The sequence below is a fragment of the Lithobates pipiens genome, unplaced genomic scaffold, assembly GCF_037356315.1.
Source record: "Lithobates pipiens isolate NorthernLeopardFrog02 unplaced genomic scaffold, aLitPip1_a1.2 Scaffold_22, whole genome shotgun sequence".
In the NCBI taxonomy this organism is placed as follows: Eukaryota; Metazoa; Chordata; class Amphibia; order Anura; family Ranidae; genus Lithobates; species Lithobates pipiens.
Window position 1 is genome coordinate 15,544,803 of NW_027507784.1, and position 21,445 is coordinate 15,566,247.

The 21,445-nt window shown below is 43.7% G+C and overlaps 1 long non-coding RNA gene across 1 annotated transcript; it reads right to left on the reverse strand.

Moving 5' to 3' along the window:
- Positions 1–10,133: 10,133 nt before the first annotated feature.
- On the reverse strand, positions 10,134–20,503 carry LOC143923337 (uncharacterized). The gene is made up of 2 exons (XR_013261717.1): positions 20,351–20,503; positions 10,134–12,585 (listed from the first exon to the last, which is right to left on the reverse strand). It is a non-coding gene; the product is annotated as an uncharacterized LOC143923337 (long non-coding RNA).
- Between the last annotated feature and the right edge of the window lie 942 nt (positions 20,504–21,445).

Below are 21,445 nucleotides of genomic sequence, written 5' to 3' on the forward strand. Positions count from 1 at the left end.
TACACATGTGGTCCCTCGCGGAACTGGGGACCCCTAGACGGGTAACTACCCGAACTGTGAAATCAACATTAAATAACAATAGCAGATAAGCAGCAATATAAAACAAAAAATTTTTTTTCTTGAGGCACGGCTAAACATAATGATTAGAAGACACTGGGGCTAAACAATGAATGCTGTTCTTTAGGCAGAAGGTAGGATGGTATATCCAGGGAGGGTGCTGGGGAATGCAGCCCCCTGAAGAATCCTCAAAGCAGCCTTAGGGCCCATTTCGAGGGGACGCAAAAAATATGAGGGGTTACGGGCAGTCCAGTAGATGGACGAAGTACTGCATAGCGTCCCGGAATATTGAAGGCAATGGGGAGAAGGGTAGCACAAGTCCTAGGCAAGGGGAGGGCAAAAAGGGTTGGAGGGCCAAACTTTCAATGTTTGGGGAGCAGTCCTCCGACCCTCTCCAGGACCTCGGACGGTCAGTCGCAGAATGGAGAGTCTGAAAAGGGGTCTGGATGTTGCTCAGGTGGGTGCATTATCCTTGACCTTCTTGGCTCTTCCGGAGGTCCACAACGGGGATTGTGGGCTGTTAGGAGTGGGCCGTTTGTTGGAGCCTTGGCTAGGGTTAGAAGTGTCCATATCAGCTTCATGAGAAATGATTTTCAGCCTGGTGAGGAGCTTTTCCCCCTCGGGGAAAGTGGAGAAAGCAAAAGACTTCCCTTTGTCCGTGAACCTGACCGCAAATGGGAATGCCCATTTGTATTTTATGTCTTTTTGCGACATTGCAAGCAAGAGGGGTTTTAGAGCTCTCCGTCTCTGTATGGTGGAGGGGGAGAGGTCCGCAAAGATCTGAACCTGGTGACCCTGGTATGTGACGTGTTGCAGGGATCTGGCTCTCTTCATAACTTCTTCTTTCACCGAGAAGTGATGTGGCTTGGCCAGAACATCGCGCGGGGTGCCATCCTTCCTAGGGGGGCCGAGGGTTCTATGGACCCGGTCAAGTTCAAGCTTAGTAGCTGGGATGTCAGGGATTAGCTGTTGAATGAGGTCTTGCACCGCCCTGGACACATCAGTTATTGATTCTGGAAGCCCGCGAATTCTGATGTTATATCTGCGTGACCTATTTTCGAGGTCATCGATACGGGCCATGGCTATGTCCAATTGCTCCTGTACTGAATAAATGTGCCTGGAGTTTTGGATGGATCTGGCTATGGTATCCTCCATTTTATGTTCGATCGTTTCGATCCGGGAGCCTAGGTTAATAAAGTCAGCTTTCAATTCCCCCGTGATTTGCAAGGCAGTTTGGGAGAGGCCCCTTTCTAATAGTTCAGAGAATTTGCCAAACAGGGCATCCATGTGGGAGACTGGGTCTGCATGAGCAGCCTCATGGGGGGCCATGGCGGCCTGGGTAACCCTGTAAGTCCCCGCTGGGGAGGGGGAGAACTCCTGGATGGTGCGTTCCAGCAGAGAGACCGTGGAGGCCGGGGACGGTGTGGCTTCCTTGGGGAGACCCCTGGGGTTGCCTGGGGTGGCGTGGAGAGGAGGAAAGTCTGTATCTGACCTGAAATCCACTGTGCCTGCGGATCTGTGATCCTGAGACAGGAGCTGTGCTGCGGTGGCCATCTTGGATTTCTCCCTCACGGCCAATGAAGCGAACAGCGGGCCCAGATTGCATTTAGCCAGTCCACCGGTCATTCAGTAATGTGCCCCAACACTTCGGGAGTCCGTCCCTATAGCTCGGGAAGCGGAAGGGTAGCCGTGTCGTGCGGTAGGGGTTCCGTCGTTCCGCGAGGCAGCGGAGCTTTAGATGATCGCGGCCATCTTGGAAGCCTCGCGCATGCGCACTCCCCCTTAGTGATTCTAAATGTCTCTGAAAACTTACACTGCATGGCCTCCCTGATTCTGTAAAGCCTGTGAAAGGACCCTAGGATATGTGGTATCAAGGAGAGGGATCATTACTGGCTGGCAACCCTTCTTGATCCACATTACAATGGTAAGGTTTCAGAACTCATCCTGCCTTTGCAGAGGGAGCAGAGGATAAAACATCTTCAGGAGGCCTTGAAGAAAGGTTTTTGCAATGCATTTCCAGACCCTGCGAGGTTACAATTTCCTGGTGCTGGGCAACTTGTTGACAAGGCTTCCTTCAGTCAGAGAAAGAATGATGGAGAAGTTGGATGGTTGACTGATGCCTTCAGACAATTTTTCAGTCCTCAGCACCAAGGTCTGATCGGTTCAAGAAACCATCGCCAATGTCTGCATTACGTGGTGCAGGAATATCTAGGGGCAAGAGCAGACTTGGAGACCTTTCCAACAGAGCATCCACTGGGTTAATGGGTCTGGAGGATAGACCACTGGCTAGAATTTGCTCAATATGCAATTGAGCTACTAGCCTGTCCCATATCCAGCGTTCTTTCTAAACGCACATTCAGTGCTGCTGGAGGTTCTGTAAGGGTTCACAGAGTGTGCCTGTCCACATACACTGTTGATAGGCTCACATTCATAAAAATGAATCTGAGTCATAGAGGCTTGGTGATACACCACCCATGAAGCACTCACTGCTCTAGTAGAGTGTGCTTTAACTTGAAAAGGCAGAACCTTTATTTTCAACCACTTTGAAATAATTGATTGTGGTGCTGCCTGCCCTTTCCTGGGCCCTTCTGGCAGCACAAACAAAGCATTGGTTTGTCGTATCTGAGCTGTCACCTTCAGATAGAGCCTGAGAGCTCTCACTACATCAAGAGAATGTAAAATGAAAAGCAAGGCAGGGAGACATCTTGGATCAGATGAAAACTGGACACTACCTTAGGTAGAAAGGTTGGGTGAGAACGCAGTCCCTATGATTAATTAAGTATGGCGCTTTACATGAGAAAGCTGCCAATTCTAAAACTCTCCCTGCTGATGTTACTGCAAAAAAAAAAAAAAAACAGGAATATGGTGCATCGGCTCAAAGGGCTGTGTTTGTAATGCCGATAAAGCTAGATTCAAATCCCATGGGCACAAGGGTGACCTAACTGGTGGAGTTACACAAGATACTCCTTGTATAAAGGCCCAGATCAAGGAATGTGAAAAAAGCGGCCTTTGAAAGAATACTGACAGGGCTGAGATCTGACCCTTGATTGTACTCAAGGATACCTTCATTTCTACCCCCAACTGTAGGAAGGTAAGAATTCTTCCTATGACATACTTGCGAGGATGCCATGCTTTGGTTTCACACCAGGAAACATAGGCCCTCCAGACCCTATAATAAATGGTCCTGGAAGCCAGCTTCCTTGCATTAATGAGGGTAGTTACTACTGAGCCTGAAAGCCCCCGATTCTTTAAAGGTGGATGTGACCACCTGGATACGTAAATGGGTGGCCCGCCCCCTCAGACGCAACGGAGAAACCATTGGGAATTCCCCGTACCTCAGGGAAAGCCAACCGCGTGTTTCAGAGGCGGTGATCCTTTAGCCCTTTCGGCAGCCATGACAGAGCGGAGTAAGGAGGCAACGCTGTTCCACAGGACTGGCAGACACTGAGCACACCGCAGGGGAAGCATGGTAATGTTAAACACCAGGTATGTTACAATTACACCTTCTAGTGGTAAAAAACAGGCAAGGCATCATTTACTCAAAAGAAGTCCAAAAGTGAACCGTATGAATTCCTTACGGATCTTACGGATTACCAAAGGATCTTCTTTGACTTACCATTCCCGCCGCAGGATACTGCTGAAAAAACACAGCCAGATCCAATCTTCACCCATCACGGTGGGCCATGTCATGACGGACCTTCAAGGACCAGGTCCCCCTTGTATGCTGGGGTCCACACCCTTGGACCTGTACAGCACCCTGCCAGGACAACATTTGTTTTAGGTATGCGACCAAGGTGCCAGATCCCAGAGACCAGCCCTCAACAGAGTAGCATTACAGGCAAGTGACCTCACTTTTTCTTCCACGAGACTCGGGTACCATCCATTTTGGCCGTTGCTTTTTGGCATCTAGGATGGATCCGACTGCATAGTCCCTTGATCCTGCTTAAGGATTTCCGCAATGGGGCTTTCTTCTTTTGTACTTCTTCAACCGTGACCAACACCTTCAGACACTGGCAAAAAAATTGAGGTACTTCCTGTATGGGATTGGTTATATAGAGGGGGCTTCCTGTCTTGGGTTGCCAGTGTCCATTTACCTAGGTGGCATATAACCCACATACATAATTACTATGACTGCTCTGTGTCCCGTGATTTATGATAAAGAAAGCAGTTGTTGTTTTTTGTCCTTTCAGTATAACTTGTTGATCCTACCAGTCAATCCATTGTTTCTCTACTTCCTGTAACAGGTCAAGCTGTCCAGCAAGAGTGATAGCTACAGGAGTTGTGACAAACCATATAACACTGCCAGGGTACTTGCAGCATTTAGCATTTTATTAATGTGGTTTGATCCTTTTACTGCCACTGATACATGTCATATGTACAGGTTTTTTTTTACACTCCACCGACTGACTGTTGGCTTTCTGACCCCAAGAATGTTGCCCTCCACAGTGAGACCCCCCACCCTGCCATGCTTCAAAGACTTTGCTGTCTCTTCTGCAGGCCTGGGACCTGCATGGTGGGTGACAGTGGGTGGAGGTAAGGGATACCCTTGAACATCAGCAAACATCTGGATCCTTTACAGATTTTATCTGATCTCGCTTAGCTGTAAAGTTTCTGAAAGCAACGTGTACCATGTCACTTCCCGGTCTTGGTGTCACTTTCCCTGTCTGCTTTGGCCAGGGAAGAAGCTAACGTAGCAGGATCTGTGCTCAATTACGGTAGCTTCAGTAGAAGGCAGGTCTAAATGATCCCTGGTGTCTCATCACAGAGACTTTGAACTTTTTGTTCCCTGTGTGATATTAAAGAGGAAATACAGTCTGCTCATGTAAATTGTAATAAAAACATCTTTGCCATTCTCAAGCTTCCCTCCAACCACTTTCCATATCATTTTATATATATTGTGATTCAGTCTTTACCAAAAAATACTGTGAAAATCTCCCTCCACTGAGTCTGGCTGCAGCCATTTTAACTGTGGGCAGCTGAAGCTGCTGCCTGTTCACTTCCTGTATTTACACAGACACACAGAGGCACACAGGCATGGGGAAAGCCTACAGAATTTTTTTCAGTTTTTGTGCTTTGAAAGCTTTAGTAGTTCCTATGTGACCCACAAGTGCATCTCTAATAAACTTTATTATAACCTATGACTACAGCTGCCATTGTGGTTTGATAATAACTTCCCCCTATCCAACTCCTTCCTCTTTTGAGTTTTATCTGTGGTATTATAACCTTTCTACACCCAGTTCATTTTCGTTGCATTCTCTCGCTCTCTCTCTCTCTCTCTCTCTCTCTCTCTCTCTCTCTCTCTCTCTCTCTGCAATGTAAAGTAGTGAGTATACAGCTTGTATAACAGTGTACATTTGTTGTCCCTTCAAAATAACACAACACACAGCCATTAATGTCTAAACCACTGGCAACAAAAGTGAGTACACCCCTAAGTGACAGTGTCCAAACTGGGCCCAATCAGAAATTTTCCCTCCCCGGTGTTACAAGGTCTCAGGTGTGAATGGGGAGCAGGTGTGGTAAATTTGGTGTTATCATGGCAAAGAACTCTCTGAGGATCTGAAGAAAAGAATTGTTGCTCTACATAAAGATGGCCTAGGCTATAAGAAGATTGCCAAGACCCTGAAACTGAGCTGCAGCATGGTAGCCAAGACCATACAGCGGCTTAACAGGACAGGTTCCACTCAGAACAGGCCTCGCCATGGTCCAACAAAGAAGGTGATGGTCACGTGCTCAGCATCATATCCAGAGGTTGTCTTTGGGAAATAGATGTGAGTGCTGCCAGCATTGCTGCAGAGGTTGTAGGGGTGGGGGGTCAGCCTGTCAGTGCTCAGACCATACGCCACACACTGCATCAAATTGGTCTGCATGGCTGTCATCCCAGAAGGAAGCCTCTTCTAAAGATGATGCACAAGAAAGCCTGCAAGAAGTTTGCTGAAGACAAGCAGACTAACGACATGGATTACTGGAACCAAGTCCTGTCGTCTGATGAGACCAAGATAAACTTATTTGGTGTCAGATGGTGACAAGCGTGTGTGGGGGCAACCAGGTGAGGAGGATAAAGACAAGTGTGTCTTGCCTACAGTCAAGCATGGTGGTGGGAGTGTCATGGTCTAGGGCTGCATGAGTGCTGCCAGCACTGGGGAGCTACAGATCATTGAGGGGACCATGAATGCCAACATGTACTGTGACATTCTGAAGCAGAGCATGATCCCCTCTCTTCAGAGACTGGGCTGCAGGGCAGTATTCCAACATGATAACAACCCCTATCAATCCTCCAAGACCACCACTGCCTTGCTAAAGAAGCTGAGGGTAAAGGTGATGAACTGGCCAAGCATGTCTCCAGACCTAAACCCTATTGATCATCTGTGAGGCATCCTCAAACGGAAGGTGGAGGAGTGCAAGGTCTCTAACATCCACCAGCTCTGTGATGTCATCATGGAGGAGTGGAAGGGGACTTCAGTGCCAACCTGTGAAGCTGTGGTGAACTCCATGCCCAAGAGGGTTAAGGCTGTGCTGGAAAATAATGGCGGCCACACAAAATATTGACACTTTGGGCACAATTGGGACATTTTCACTTAGGGGTGTACTCACTTTTGTTGCCAGCAGTTTAGACATTAAAGGATGTGTGTTGAGTTATTTTGAGGGGACAGGAAATTTACACTGTTATACAAGCTGTACACTCACTACTTGACGACAAGTGTCATTTCTTCAGTGTTGTCACATGAAAAGATAAGAAGAAAATATTTACAAAAATGTGAGGGGTGTACTCACTTTTGTGAGATGTAACTAAATGTAACTAAATATAGAACTATGAATGATTTTTTTGAAACCTGTCAAGGAAGAAGTATTATGGACAGGTAAATTAGACATCCTGCTGCCCCAACCACAATTTAACCATTTCCCGATCAGCCTATAGCACAATGATGGCTGGGGGCGGGACTCTTGTTGATCCCTTATATGACACCCTTCCGAATCACGCCTCATGCGGACGCACTTTGGGCCGCGCTGCGGTGCAATCCGTCAACAGCTGTGTCCACTGGGACGCAGCCAATGACTGATCACTGCAACAGCCAGCTGCCTGTACCGTGTGAGCGCTGTAACCAATCACAGCAGGTCACATGATAGTTGTAAACAATGGATGGCTTACTTGCAAGCCATCCATTTCGTACAATTGTGTTGCTAGCTGTGATTGGTCACATGGATCACATTTTCCAAACAATTATGACAACAAAAATTACAACTCGTCATTCCTCTTACTAAATACCTTGGACTGTCTTCGTCCAAAAAAGGGGTCATGTGGGGCATATTTGTATTAGCCTGGCATTTTAGGACCTCAAGGAATGAGATAGTCCGTCAATACATCAGGATTGATACATTTTCAGATATACAGTGTATATACCATAGTTTACAGACTCTAGAACTTTTCTACAGACTAAATTATATACAGTGATTTGGGTTCATTTTCATCAAAGAAATGGAGAAGAATAAATTTTGGCCAAAAATGTATGAAGAAAAGTTTTTTTATTTGCAAAATTTTAAAACAGAAATGAAGAAAAACATGTATTTTTTTCATTTATTTATAAAAAAAACAAAAACCCAGTGGTGAATAAATACGACCAAATATTGTTGAGCGAATGGTTCAGACCGCAATAAATATTTTTGGCCCGGACATTGCCCGTTTATTCATTTTGGGTTCACACCTGCTTCAGAGGAAACCATGGGGCACTATTCCTTCCAATTAATACCCAGGAGGGGGCATTGTTACATCCGTTGACACTGGGGCATTTTCTACTCACTCCGGGCAAAGTCCGTCCCCTTAAAGTCTGAAGGACAGTAGACTGGCCCTTTGTTTGGAAAGATTGGAGATCCTGCTCTACAACAAGAACAACCGCCCTGGTTCTAGCAACGTTTTCCTGCAAACTTATTCTAGCAAGTGAACCTGTTATTATATAAACATTCATACAGTACATACTGTAGTCTGTAAGCACTTAGTAATGTCTTTAACCACTTCAGCCCCGGACCATTTTGCTGGCCAAAGACCAGACCACTTTTTGCGATTCGGCACTGTGTCGCTTTAACTGACAATTGCGCGGTCGTGCAACGTGGCTCCCAAATAAAATTGACGTCCTTTTTTTCCCACAAATAGAGCTTTCTTTTGGTGGTATTTGATCACCCCTGCGGTTTTTATTTTTTGCGCTATAAACAAAAATAGAGCGGAAATTTTGGAAAAAAGGCATTCTTTTTTATTTTTTGTTATAATAAATATCCCCCAAAAATATATAAAAAAAAAACATTTTTTTTCCCTCAGTTTAGGCCGATACGTATTCTTCTACATATTTTTGGTAAGAAAAATCACAATAAGCGATTATTGATTGGTTTGCGCAAAAGTTATAGCGTTTACAAAATAAGGGATAGTTTTATGACATTTTTATTAATATTTTTTTTTTTTTACTAGTAATGGCGGCAGTCAGCGATTTTTATTATAACTGTGACATTATGGCGGACACATCAGACATTTTTGACACATTTTTGGGACCATTGTCATTTATACAGCAATCACTGCTATACAAATGCACTGATTCCTGTGTAAATGACACTGGCAGTGAAGGGGTTAACCAGGGGGTGGCAGTGTAGGGGTTAAGTGTTCCTAGGGGTGTGTTACTAACTGTGGGGGGCTGGGCTTTCTTTTAGTGAACACTGATCTCTGCTCCAATCACATGGAGCAGAGATCAGCGTCACTTGTTGCTAGGCAGAACGGGGAGATGCTGTTTACAACGGCATCTCCCAGTTCAGCCGCCCCGTGAGACGATCGCGGGTATGCGACCGGACTCACGGAGGTCCCGACCGGCAAGTGAGCGCGCCACCAGCGGCACGCGAGCGATGGCAGGGCGGCATTTAAGATTGGATGTACCTGTACGCCAATATGCCTGCCCGTGCCATTCTGCCGTCGTACATCGGCGTGCGCTGGTCGGGAACTGGTTAATCATTAAAAAAAAGCATATAATGATTATTTGTCTTTATATCTCAGCTATTGGAATGGGTTCTAGCACAGTTGCGTAACACAGGCGGGGCCGCAGGTGCGGTTGCCCTGGGTGGGTGCAAAATTAGTAAGGATTTGGGGTACAAGGAGCTGGAGATCAGTCTGCTCCTGCCCTGGTCTTGTCAGTGGCACACCCCTGCTTTCTCTCTCTTTCTGTTATGTTGTTTGGGCCGGTCAGGCTGGGCAGTTCTAGGTCAGGGTGATCCGAGTTGTGGAGAGTGATTGTATGTGGTACTGTACTGCTTTATGAAGTGGAGGACGGCTCCAATCTCTCCTTCTTTTTCCTCTTTTACCCTCCCTCCTCCCTGTGACCCCTGGCAACTGGTATGCCATGCACTGGAACTCTTCCAATTACCAGTGAGCTTGGGGAAAGGTAGGGGGGTTAAATTGATTAAGAGTGGAGAGACTGCAGTGCAAAATGGAGGATATAAAGAGTTAGAGGACACAATGAGGGGATGAAGAAGGTGGGATGCACAAAGAGGAGGTGTGGTATAGAGTGGGGGTATTCACTTAGGAAGGTACATGGAGTGGATGAGAAAGCTGAGCATACGGGGAACTCAAGTAAGGCACACATTTTTCTACTACATATCATATATACTGTGTATTCTGGTGGAAGGGACTCAAGAAGTGCTAACAGTCCATGGGTTAGGGGGCACAATACTTGCCTTGCCCTGGTTGCTGGCAACCCACTCTATGCCACTGTTGTAGCAGGTGCCATTGATTGTTTAGGACTGAGGGTTTGTGCCTTGCTACAAGAACAAAATACAAAGAGTTACCTGGATTTATAAAACATACCTAGCAAAGTATGTCTACCGATATAGGAAGGATGCTTTTTTTGTGATAAACAAATCAAACCACCCTTCATTGGGGGTCATTGGCCCTTTTTTTTTCATCAGCTGTTGTTTTTGAATACTATTTTTTATGTGTGTGTAGCGGAACCCCCATAGGGGCTGCTGAAAGTTGTGGCCCCCCTGTCACCCCGCCCAGCCCGGAATTCACTTCCCAATCACATTGGAAACAATAAACAGTCCATATATTTGTTTTATGTTTTTATTGAGGGATTTGAACTTGGAAAGGGAATATATGGGATGCCCAGTAGAATGAACAATAGGTTGACTGTTATGCCTTGTACACGCGTTCAGAAATTCCGAAGGGAAATGTCCAGTCGGATTATGTTGTCAGAAAATTCAATTGTGTGTGGGCTCTAGCAGGCTTTTTACATTGGAATTTCCGATGGAAAAAATTTAAGCGCAGGACCTAATATTTTCCAACAACAAAATCCGATCGGACTTTTTCCGATCGTGTGTATAGAATTCCGACGCACAAAGTGGCACGCATGCTCAGAATAAATTTGGGGATGAAAGCTATTGGCAACTGGCCTCTACGTAGTCCCATTGTACGTTTTGTAGGTCACCTCCTTGGGGACGAACGGATTTTCCAACAACTTTGTGCAACCATGTGTATGCAACACAGGTTTCGGCCAAAATCCATTGGAAAAAACTTTACAGCTCCAATCTTCTTCAGCACAACACTTGTTGCAGACTGTTCTTATCGCTCTCTCTCCTACACAACACTTCACGTCCAGGTAAAGCTAGCACTAGTTAGGCCCAATGCTGACTCAGTCAGACCTCAGTAATTGCCATTTGCAGGCAGGGACTGCGGGCCCAATTAATGTAGCAAAAATTTAATAGGAAGTCTTTATGCTAGCTGTCCTATGGTGGACTACTGCTCCTAATAAGCCCTTTTCAGGCCCTGCCATCCCCCCTGGCCGTAGATGCCTGACTCCACTGCCTGTGACATCACAGTTCTCACTGCTGGCTCTGCACCCATCCCAGACTGCACACTCCCAGTCTTCTCAGGCGTGTGTCCCAGTCCTCCAGACTGTGCCTTTCACTCACTGACCCTCCTGGCCACACACACCAGTGGTTCCCTCCTGAGGCTTTGCCCAGCAGTACTAGCTCCTGCTGTCCTCTCTGACTCCTCTCTGTGCCTCCTGTCCACATCCTTCATGCATTCTTGAAGGGATCCTTCCCACACCCAAGTCCCAGGCGGAAGGTCACCCCCCCCAGAATGGGGAGCGCAATCAAAGGCCCCGAAAGCCTAGCACTCCATCCTCAGTTCTTCCACCTGACAACTCATCCCCAGCTGGGCAGACTCCAGGTATTTAAGGAGGCCTGCCCCTTGCCAATCCAGGTTGGGGATTGGTCAGGGCTTCTTAGAATACCCCAGGCAGCTCCACCTCTCTTCCCCTCTTCTCTTCTAGAATCCTCTAGAAGGTAAATGGAGGTGAGAGTGAAGTGATGCTATCTCTGAGTCACCATCCTACTCTGAGCCATTCCCAGCCCATGCAGATCAAAACAAACAGGCCTTGCTTCCAGCTATGCCTGCCTAAATGTACCTGCACTCACCAAAAATATACCTCTAGCACTTACCTAGGAAGAGGTTGCTACATGTGTAGCACTACCCCCACAGGGGTTGCAGATGATTGGGTTCCCCACTCCTACACAGCCAGGCAACAAGTGTTTTGCACACTTTCCCCAGACACAAGTAACAGTCTTTGGGCTTGGATTCTATGTTTTATTATGGGGTAATAACTTGGTTGGATGAGGCAAAAAGTGACGAAGAATCCAAACTTTTACGCCAAACACACAACCGTTTTTTCCGTCAGAATAAACACTGATGGTCTTTCCGATGGAAGTTCCGCTGAAACGGACTTGCCTACACACGATCACACCAAAGTCCCATAGTTTAGAACTCGATGGCGTATGACGGGACTAGAAAAAGGAAGTTCAATAGCCAGTAGCCAATAGCTGCCCTTGCGTCGTTTTTGGTCCATCGGACCAGCATACAGACGAACGGTTTTCCCGATAGGAATTGATTCCGTAGGAAAGATTTAAAACCTGTTCTATTTCTAGGTCCGTCCAATTTTTTTTTTTTTTTAAAGTCGAGCCCCAAAAAGATGAAGCCCCACACACGATCGGAATATCTGATGAAATGATTCCGTCTGACCTTTTCTGCGGGAAAGTCAGTGTGTGTGTACACGGCATTACAGTTCTTCTCAGAACTCAGGGGTGTAAGAGGAAACTCTTTATTGGGGATGATTTCTCTACATAATCTCTTCAAAGCAAAGGTTTCATCACACCTACACAATTAAATTCAAGTTTATTTGTTAGATTGAGAAGATCCCATTGCAAGGAATAGCTTGCTGTTTATTTTCCATTCAAAAGTTACCCCAGTTAGTACACAGACATTTTATTCGGGGTGTCATATAAAGTTGGTCATGTGTATACCAAGAGCCCGCTAAAGATTTTATGAACAAGATACATTCTGAAGCCCACACCCAGAGGTGGTGAGTGCCCAGAGTATTAGGCGGTAATATTATAATAGGAAATGATTTACTTGAATGAAGGTTACAATAATTCATAATAAATGTTTCCATTTCAGGCAATCAAAAGTGACTGTTCATTCTTCTCAACGTCTCCGTGATCCTGTAGAATAGAAAATCAGAGTGTTACATTTATCATAAATTAGAATGAGTTTATAATCCTAAAGCCGCGTACACACGGGCGGACTGTCTGGCCAACTAAGTCCGTCAGACAATCCGACGGACAGTCCGTCCTACTTTCGAATGAACGGACTTGACCACACACGATGAACAAACAGTCCGCTGAAAGCTTGCGCGATGACGTGTACAGCACGTACGACGGGACTAGAAATACGACGTCCAATACACTGCAATGCGACCTTTCGCCGTGTAAACCCTTTCTGAGCATGCGCTAAACTTAGTCCGTCCAACTTGCCTACTCACGAGCGGACTGTCCGCTGAAACCAAAGTTGGACGGACTGTATTATGGAAATTCCGAAAGACTTAGTCTGCCAGACTGTCCACTGAAAAAGTCCTCTGAAGCCCACACACGAGCGGACTGTCCGCTGAAATGTGTTTCAGCGGACTAAGTTGGACAGACAGTCCGCCTGTGTGTACGCGGCTTAACAGGGTGTGAAAATAAACATAAAGTCCATGGCACAAGAGTCGGGGCTGCCTTAAAGTGATTGTAAACCCTTACAACCAACTTTGACCTACAGGTAAGCCTAGATTAAGGTTTACCTGTAGGTCCAAGAAATATCTCCTAAACTTACATGGCGAGAGTAATAATTCTAGCACTAGAACTCCTCTGTAACTCATAACATTTGTTCCCATTCCACGAGCAGGCGCAACTTTGAAGCGTGACGTGTTGGGTATCAATTTTACTCGGTGTAACATTATCTTTCACAATATAAAAAAAAAAAATTGGGCTAACTTTACTGTTGTCTTATTTTTTTAATTCGAAAAAGTGATTTTTTTTTCCAAAAAAAAGTGTGCATGCAAGACCTCTGTGCAAATACGGTGTGACAAAAAGTATTGCAATGACTGCCATTTTATTCTCTAGGGTGTTAGAAAAAAATATAAATAATGTTTGGGGGTTCTAAGTGATTTTCTAGCAAAACTGTTTTTAACTGGTAAACACCAAATCTCAGAAAGAGGCTCGGTCCTTCCTCTACACTCCTTGTAGAGGAAGAGATGCTTCGGAGTGACAATTTGTCCATTACAAAAAAAAAGTATATTCTGGAGTAGAAATCTTAGATTAGTAGACAGAAGGTACAGGGGGTCCCCGAGTTGCGAACGAGTTAGGGACTGCCTGTTTGTTCTTAAGTCGGATTTGTTCGTAATTCGGATGTCCATGTTTTCCCGATGTGCCCGCCGGCGCCAACCTGCCATTCATAAGTAGAAGTTGTTCGCAAGTCGGAGGTTCGTAACTTGGGGACCCCCTGTATGGTCTTTTCTGAGCCATGGTGGCAGCACCGGGAAATCTTATAGGTCCTATTTGTGTAGGAAATTATTGAGGGATTGGAAAAGCGGCCTATTGCTAGAGGATGAATCCATAGTGGGATCTCCAATAATATTCAAGTCACCTCTTCCTTGTTCAAGTTCAGTAACATATTTGAGAAGAGATGTGCAGGATGAAAAAAATTTTTATTTAATTTCATTTAAAATTCATTAGCTAAGTTAGTAATTATGTTTTGTTACATTAGTAGTTATGTAAGGCTGATTCATTTTTGGAATTTGATTTGTATATATTCAGATTTTTTTTCGTATATTCGTTATTTTCTAATTGAATTTGAAAATGCATTTGAATTCGAAATGGAAACATATTTCAATAAATACCATAAAAGGTATATAAGAGAAATAAGATGCTGATTACTACTTAGGCTGCTGAATAAACCAGAATAGAATAGAAAAAAAAATAGGAAAAAAAAATTGAAAATATAGAATAGAATAGAAATTATCTACTAGAATAGAACGGAATGGAATAGAGACTATCAAATAGAATAGCAAATAGAAATAGATTAGAATGGAAAATATAGAATAGAAAATATAAACTAAAATAGAATTGAAAATATAGAACAGAAAATATTCTAGTCTATGATTTTCTGTTCTGTGCTACTATTTTCTATTTTATTGTTTTATTCTCTATTTTTTTTTTTATTCTGCTCTATTATATTATATTCTGTTCTATTCTATATTGTCTATTGTCTTTTATTCTATTCTGTTATTTTCTTTCCGCAGACTATGTAGGAATCATCAGCTTATTTCACTTTTATAGCTTGCTTTATTTATTGAAATATATTTTTGTATCTTGAATTTCAATTCATTTTTGAATTTGATTAGAAAATAATGAATATCCGAAAGGTTTTATCTGACAACTGATGACTCATTGGTTGTTAGGGACTTGGCGACCATCCGCTCCTTAACAACCATGCTGTTTACTGGTTGTTAAAGTGGTTGTAAACCCTTACAACACACTTTGACCTACAGGTAAGCCTAGATTAAGGCTTACCTGTAGGTCCAAGAAATATCTCCTAAACGTACACGGTTTAGGAGATATTTGCCGAAAGACAGGCACCGCTGTCTACGGCGTAGGCGCCGAAGACAGCAGCGCGCAGGCGCACTGAGCGCGGCACCGTCAACGACGAAGATGCCACGCGTGGCAGCTCCCGTGCGCATGACGTCGAATTACAGCGCCGGAGCAGCGAGACCCACCAAGAAGATGGACGCTCAGAACTACAGTGGACAGCGGTGACTTCGCTGGCTCCTGTGTCAGGTAAGTGACACATAATGGATTACTATGTGATGCGATGCGATGCATAGTAATCCATTATGCTTTGCCTTTGCAGGGAATGAAAGAGCAAGTAAACTCATCAGGGTTTACTTCCTCTTTAAGGATGCCGGCTGCTGCCGGGCACCTTAAATGTACCAAGCGTTTTGCTTTATCCGGTATTCATCAAGTGTTTTTTGCGTTATGCGGTGAATACCACATAAAGCAACAGTGAATACATGCGGTGTTTGGGAAAACACCTAGACAGCACATGCAATATGTTTTTGTGTAAGTGGAGCCCTGTCTTTTTATTTCCTATGAGGACCCCACATTTTTTTCTTGGGGGCACTGGCCAGATTCACATTGGAATGGTGTTAATTTTCCAGTATGGGTGTTTAAAATTTTATACTCATCTTTCCGTAATTTTTCTTTCCTGGCGCATCCTATGGCAGCACACATATTGGGTTGTGGCTCCGCCCCTCCATGCAACCTGATAGGACTGTTTAGCTATGAATTTTGAAGAGGAGTCCACCACAGCATTCTCTGTATCTATTACCTTAACTGGGTGAGCATCTGTGTCCTGCCATAGGATGCATCAGGAAAGGAAAATTACAGAAAGGTTGATTATACAATTTTCCTATTTCCCTGCTTTTAAAAAAAAAAAATAGTGATATTTATTATAGCAAAAGTAAAAAATTATGTGTTTTTTTCAAACTTGTCGCATTTTTTTTGTTCATAGCGCAAAAAATAAAAACCTCAGAGGCGATCAAATACCAACAAAAGAAAGCTCTATTTGTGGGAAAAAAAGGACATCAATTTTGTTTGGGTGCCACGTCGCACGACCGTGCAATTGTCAGTCAAAACAAAGCAGTGCCGACTCGCAAAAAATGGCCCGGTCATTGAGCAGCCAAATCTTCCGAAGTGGTTAAGGCTTATATGGCGCCATAACATATAGACCCCTGAGACCATCAGAGTGGGGGTTCCCTGCATACAGCTCATCTAGAGACAATACAGCCAGGGACTTCCAACCAGGAGAGGCTGAACCCAGCTGGGGCGATGCGGTAAGGGGGGGTGGGTCCGAGCTTTATCCTAACAGGTGAGGGAAAAAAAGGAGAATGCTGTGTTGGACCTCTCTTCAAAACTTATAGCTAACCAGTCCTATCAGGTTGTGTGTGGGGGGCGGAGTCCCCTCCCAATGTGTGTGCTGCCATAGGATGCATCAGGAAAGGAAAATTACAGAAAGATGAGTATACAATTTTAAACATCCATACTGGAAAATTAACACTATTCCAATGTGAATCTGGCCAATGCCACCAAGAAAAAAATTAGGGTTTCCTGAGCAAAAAGGATTTCTCTTTTCAGAGAATATATTTTCTTTTGTAGCACTGATCTTTTGGGAGGGATACTGTTTTTTTTTTTTTTTTTTTTCAATTACATTTATTTGTATAAATTTGAAGCACATCACAGGGGAGTTTGTATGCCATGCATTTCATGTTTAACCACTTCCCGACCAGCGCACGACGATGTACGTCGACAGAATGACACGGGCAGGCATATTGGCGTACATGTACGTCCAATATTCGTTGCCGCCGTGCCATCGGGAGCGCGCCGCCGGCGGCGCGCTCCCGCGCTGGTCGGGACCCCCGTGAGTCCGGTCGCGGGACCCGCGGACTCAAACGCCGCGGGCATCCCCGCGATCGTCTCACGGAGCGGCCGAATGGAGGAAATGCTGTATAAACAACATTTTTCCATTCTGCCTAGCAACTAGTGATGCTGATCTCTGCTCCATGTGATTGGAGCAGAGATCAGTGTACACTAAATGAAAGCCCAACCCCCCCACAGTTAGTAACACACCCCTAGGAACACTTAACCCCTACACTGCCACCCACTGGTTAACCCTTTCACTGCCAGTGTCATTTACACAGGAATCACTGCATTTATATAGCAGTGATTACTGTATAAATGACAATGGTCCCAAAAATGTGTCAAAAATGTCCGATGGGTCCCCCACAATGTCGCAGTCACAATAAAAATCGCAGATCGCCGCCATTACTAGTAAAAAAAAAAATAATAAAAAATTATTAATAAAAATGCTATAAAACTATCCCTATTTTGTAAACGCTATAACTTTTGCGCAAACCAATCAATAATCGCTTATTGCGATTTTTTTACCAAAAATATGTAGAAGAATACGTATCGGCCTAAACTGAGGGAAAAAATGTTTTTTTATATATTTTTGGGGGATATTTATTATTACAAAAAGTAAAAAATAATGCGTTTTTTTCAAAATTATCGCTCTATTTTTGTTTATAGCGCAAAAAATAAAAACCGCAGGGGTGATCAAATACCACCAAAAGAAAGCTCTATTTGTGGGAAAAAAAGGACGTTAATTTTGTTTGGGAGCCACGTCGCACGACCGCGCAATTGTCAGTTAAAGCGACGCAGTGCCGAATCGCAAAAAGTGGTCTCGTCTTTGACCAGCAAAATGGTCCGGTCTGAAAGTGGTTAAAGCGGAGGTCCACCCTAAAATGGACCTCCGCTCATCGGAATCCCCCCCCCTCCGGCGCCACAATCGGCACCTTTCAGGGGGGAGGGGGGTGCAGTTACCTGGATAATCCAGGTAACTGCACCCACTTCCGGGCTAGCTCTCTGCGGAACGAGCGTAGGTTACGCCCCCGTTCCGCAAGCGCCCGCCCCCTTCAGCAAGTGCCCCGCTGCCTGCTGGGAAACACACAGCTCCCAGAGGCAGCGGGGACCGTCCGGATTGCGCCGCGCGGCTCGCGCATGCGCAGTAGGGAACCGGGAAATGAAGCCGAAAGGCTCCATTTCCTGATTCCCATACCCAAGATGGCGGCGGGACCCGGCAGCCGAGTGAGCGATCGGCTTCGGGTGCCGACATCGCGGGCGCGCTGGACAGGTAAGTGTCACTATTTAAAAGTCAGCAGCTGCAGTATTTGTAGCTGCTGGCTTTTAAAAAAAAAAAAAAAAAACGCGGAGTCCCGGTGGACTCCCGCTTTAAGTATTGTTTTCAGTCATTTTTTATTAATTTTATAGACAATTTATACATATTTTATGTTATAACTCTGCATGTTAACCCATATCCCTGACAAATCATTTCTTTAAATCCATCATCCTCTTCTATATCTTTTGTTTTGTCCTTTTATACAGGACCACATTTTATTTTATGATCCATTCATCCACTCAAAATACCATATACCTCAAAAAAATAATAAATAAATAAATAAAATGTGTACTATTGTCTATTTCTCCTGTCTCCGGGATGGTGTATTATCCTAAATTTTGCATCATAAATGTTGAGGACCGAAATTCCTCCCATTTGCTTTAAAAGTTTTTGAAGTATTCGATATACACGGTTTAAACATCTGGTTTCTCCTTGTTCTCAGCCTTGAAGAAGGAGGACATTATAGACTCCGAAACGCGTCGGGGTGTGAGAAACCGCATCATTATACTGTGAAATGACATACTGTATTAGTATTAACAGATGTCTAAACACTTCATGTTTTTATACATTTTAATGTCTTATAATTTTTCTATTTCACTTTAAGAAATGTTTCATAAATACGCACATACGACAACTTAAATCCTTTTGTTAAAATTCGTGCCTTAAAAGTCCATCATATAGGGGACCCCTCTTTTGTTCTTTGATACTGGATGTGGCACAACTCCTTACTTTGTGTAACTGCCCTGGTCAAACAATTTCTTCTATTATTGGCCTTTGATTTCTTGTGTTTTTCTCTCAGTTTATTTGTTCCTCTATATATTGTATTTTGATCAGTTCACAAATCCATTCCTCTATTGTAGGACTTTTTGTTTTTCACCATTTTCGGGAAAAATTATTGTTCTGGCGGCCGTTGTCGTATGGTGAAGGACATCCATTTTTATTCATTTTATTGATCCTGGCATTATAGATAATATCGCAGCATTGGCACTTGGCTGTATTTCAATACCTGACACCTTCTGATATAGTTCAAATATACTGTACCAAAAGTCTCTCACCACCGTACCAGACATGTATCACCCCTTTTCTTTAATGCATACACGTGAATTTCCGACAACCAAACCGTGGATTTATTTCCGAAGGACGTTGGCTGAAACTCGTCTTGCATGCACACGGTCGCACAAATCTTTTCGGAAATTCCAATTGGCAAGAACGCGGTGACGTACGACACGTACGGCGGGACTAGAAAAAGGAAGTTCAGTAGCCAGTGCGGCTCCTTCCGCTTGATCCCGAGCATGCGTGGAATTTTGTGCGTCGGAATTGTGCACGAGCGATCGGAATTTTCCGACAACGGATTTTGTTGTTCGAAAATTTGAGATCCAGCTCTCAAATTTTTGTTGTCGGGAATTCCGACAGAAAATGTCCGATGGAGCTTACACGCGGTCGGAATTTCCGACAACAAGCTCACATCCAACATTTGTTGTCGGAAATTCCGACGGAAAAAGTCAAAAATCTGGCAAAATCCGATCGTGTGTGGGCTCCATCGGATTTTTCCCGTCGGAATTTCCGCCGGAAAAAAAAATTTGAGAGCTGGATCTAAAATATTCCGACAACAAAATCCGATTGGACTTTTTCCGATGGTGTGTAGAGAATTCTGATGCACAAAGTGGCACGCATGCTCAGAAAAATTTTGGAGACGAAAGCTATTGGCTAGTGGCCTCCATGTAGTCCCATCGTATGTTTTGTACGTCATCTCGTTCCGAAGGAATCGGATTTTGCGACAACTTTGTGCGACCGTGTGTATGCAAGACGAGTTGGGGCCAAAATCCATCTGAAAAAAATCTGACGGATTTTGTGGTCGGAATGTCCGATCGTGTGTACGGGGCATAAGACATCTCCAACAGATCTCTGCCTTTTTTTATTAATTCTATTCAGGGCTACTGCGTTTCCAATACAATCTCATTATAATTTTATAGTTTCTTTCTTGATGTTTGACCGCTACTGATGTTTTATGTGTTACTGAGAATGCTTTTCCCATTCCATTACTGGAATTGGATTCTCTATTTCTTTCTCCCATTTTCTCATGCATTCTAATTTATTAAGAGGCCCGAAGGGAAGCAACAGTTTAAGTATTGTAAACATAAAAATAAAACAAAGTACCTTTGGATGTTTAGACATCACGTAGACGCTGGATAGATCTATGGGAGGTACAATGTCGGGAACAGCGTGACGATTTCTTGGCCATTCGATAACGTTTCTGAGGATGTCCAAGGTGTATCGTTTATGGATATGTAGAAGCGAAGGTTGCTCTGTGCGCCTGGATGAACATAAGAGAACAACAAAGAACAGTTAATAACGTTCTTAAAAAAAAAAAACAGGAACAATGGGCAGCATAGGCTAGGATGGGGAACGTTGTGCCCTACCATGACATCAGTAAGTTTGTGGGGAAGCCCCATTTGTATGAGATTTTGTCATTTTGTAAAGTTTTTATTTCTGTTAAGGCCTATTCACCATTAAAGGTCTTTAAAGAGGGAGATACCTGTAAACTTGCCTGGGATAGCTAGGTTTTACTTTGCAATGGCCACAACTAGTTCTTTAATGTGACAGTAAAGCCCGCTTTGTTATTTTTACCCACAGGTAAGCCTATAATAAGTAGACATGTGCACTGCCAAAAAAATTGTTTGTTTATTGTTTTCATTTCATTTGTTTTGTTTTTTTCATTTTTTGGGTCATTCATTATGATCGCAATTAGTAAATTCGTAAATTTGTAAATTGGTAGATTTGTAAATTCGTAAATCCGTACATTCGTAAATTAGAAAATTTGTATATTCGTACATTCATAAATTAGAAAATTTGTATATTCGTAAATCCGTACACTCGTACATTCGAAAATTTGTATATTCGTAAATCCGTACACTCGTACATTAGAAAATTTGTATATTCGTAAATCCGTACATTCGTAAATTAGAAAATTTGTATATTTGTAAATCCGCACATTCGTACATTAGAAAATTTGTATATTCGTAAATCCGTACATTCGTAAATTAGATCATTTGTATATTCGTAAATCCGTACATTCGTACATTAGAAAATTTGTATATTTGTAAATCCGTACACTCGTACATTAGAAAATTTGTATATTCGTAAATCCGTACACTCGTACATTAGAAAATTTGTATATTCGTAAATCCGTACATTCGTAAATTAGAAAATGTGTATATTCGTAAATCCGTACATTCATAAATTAGAAAATTT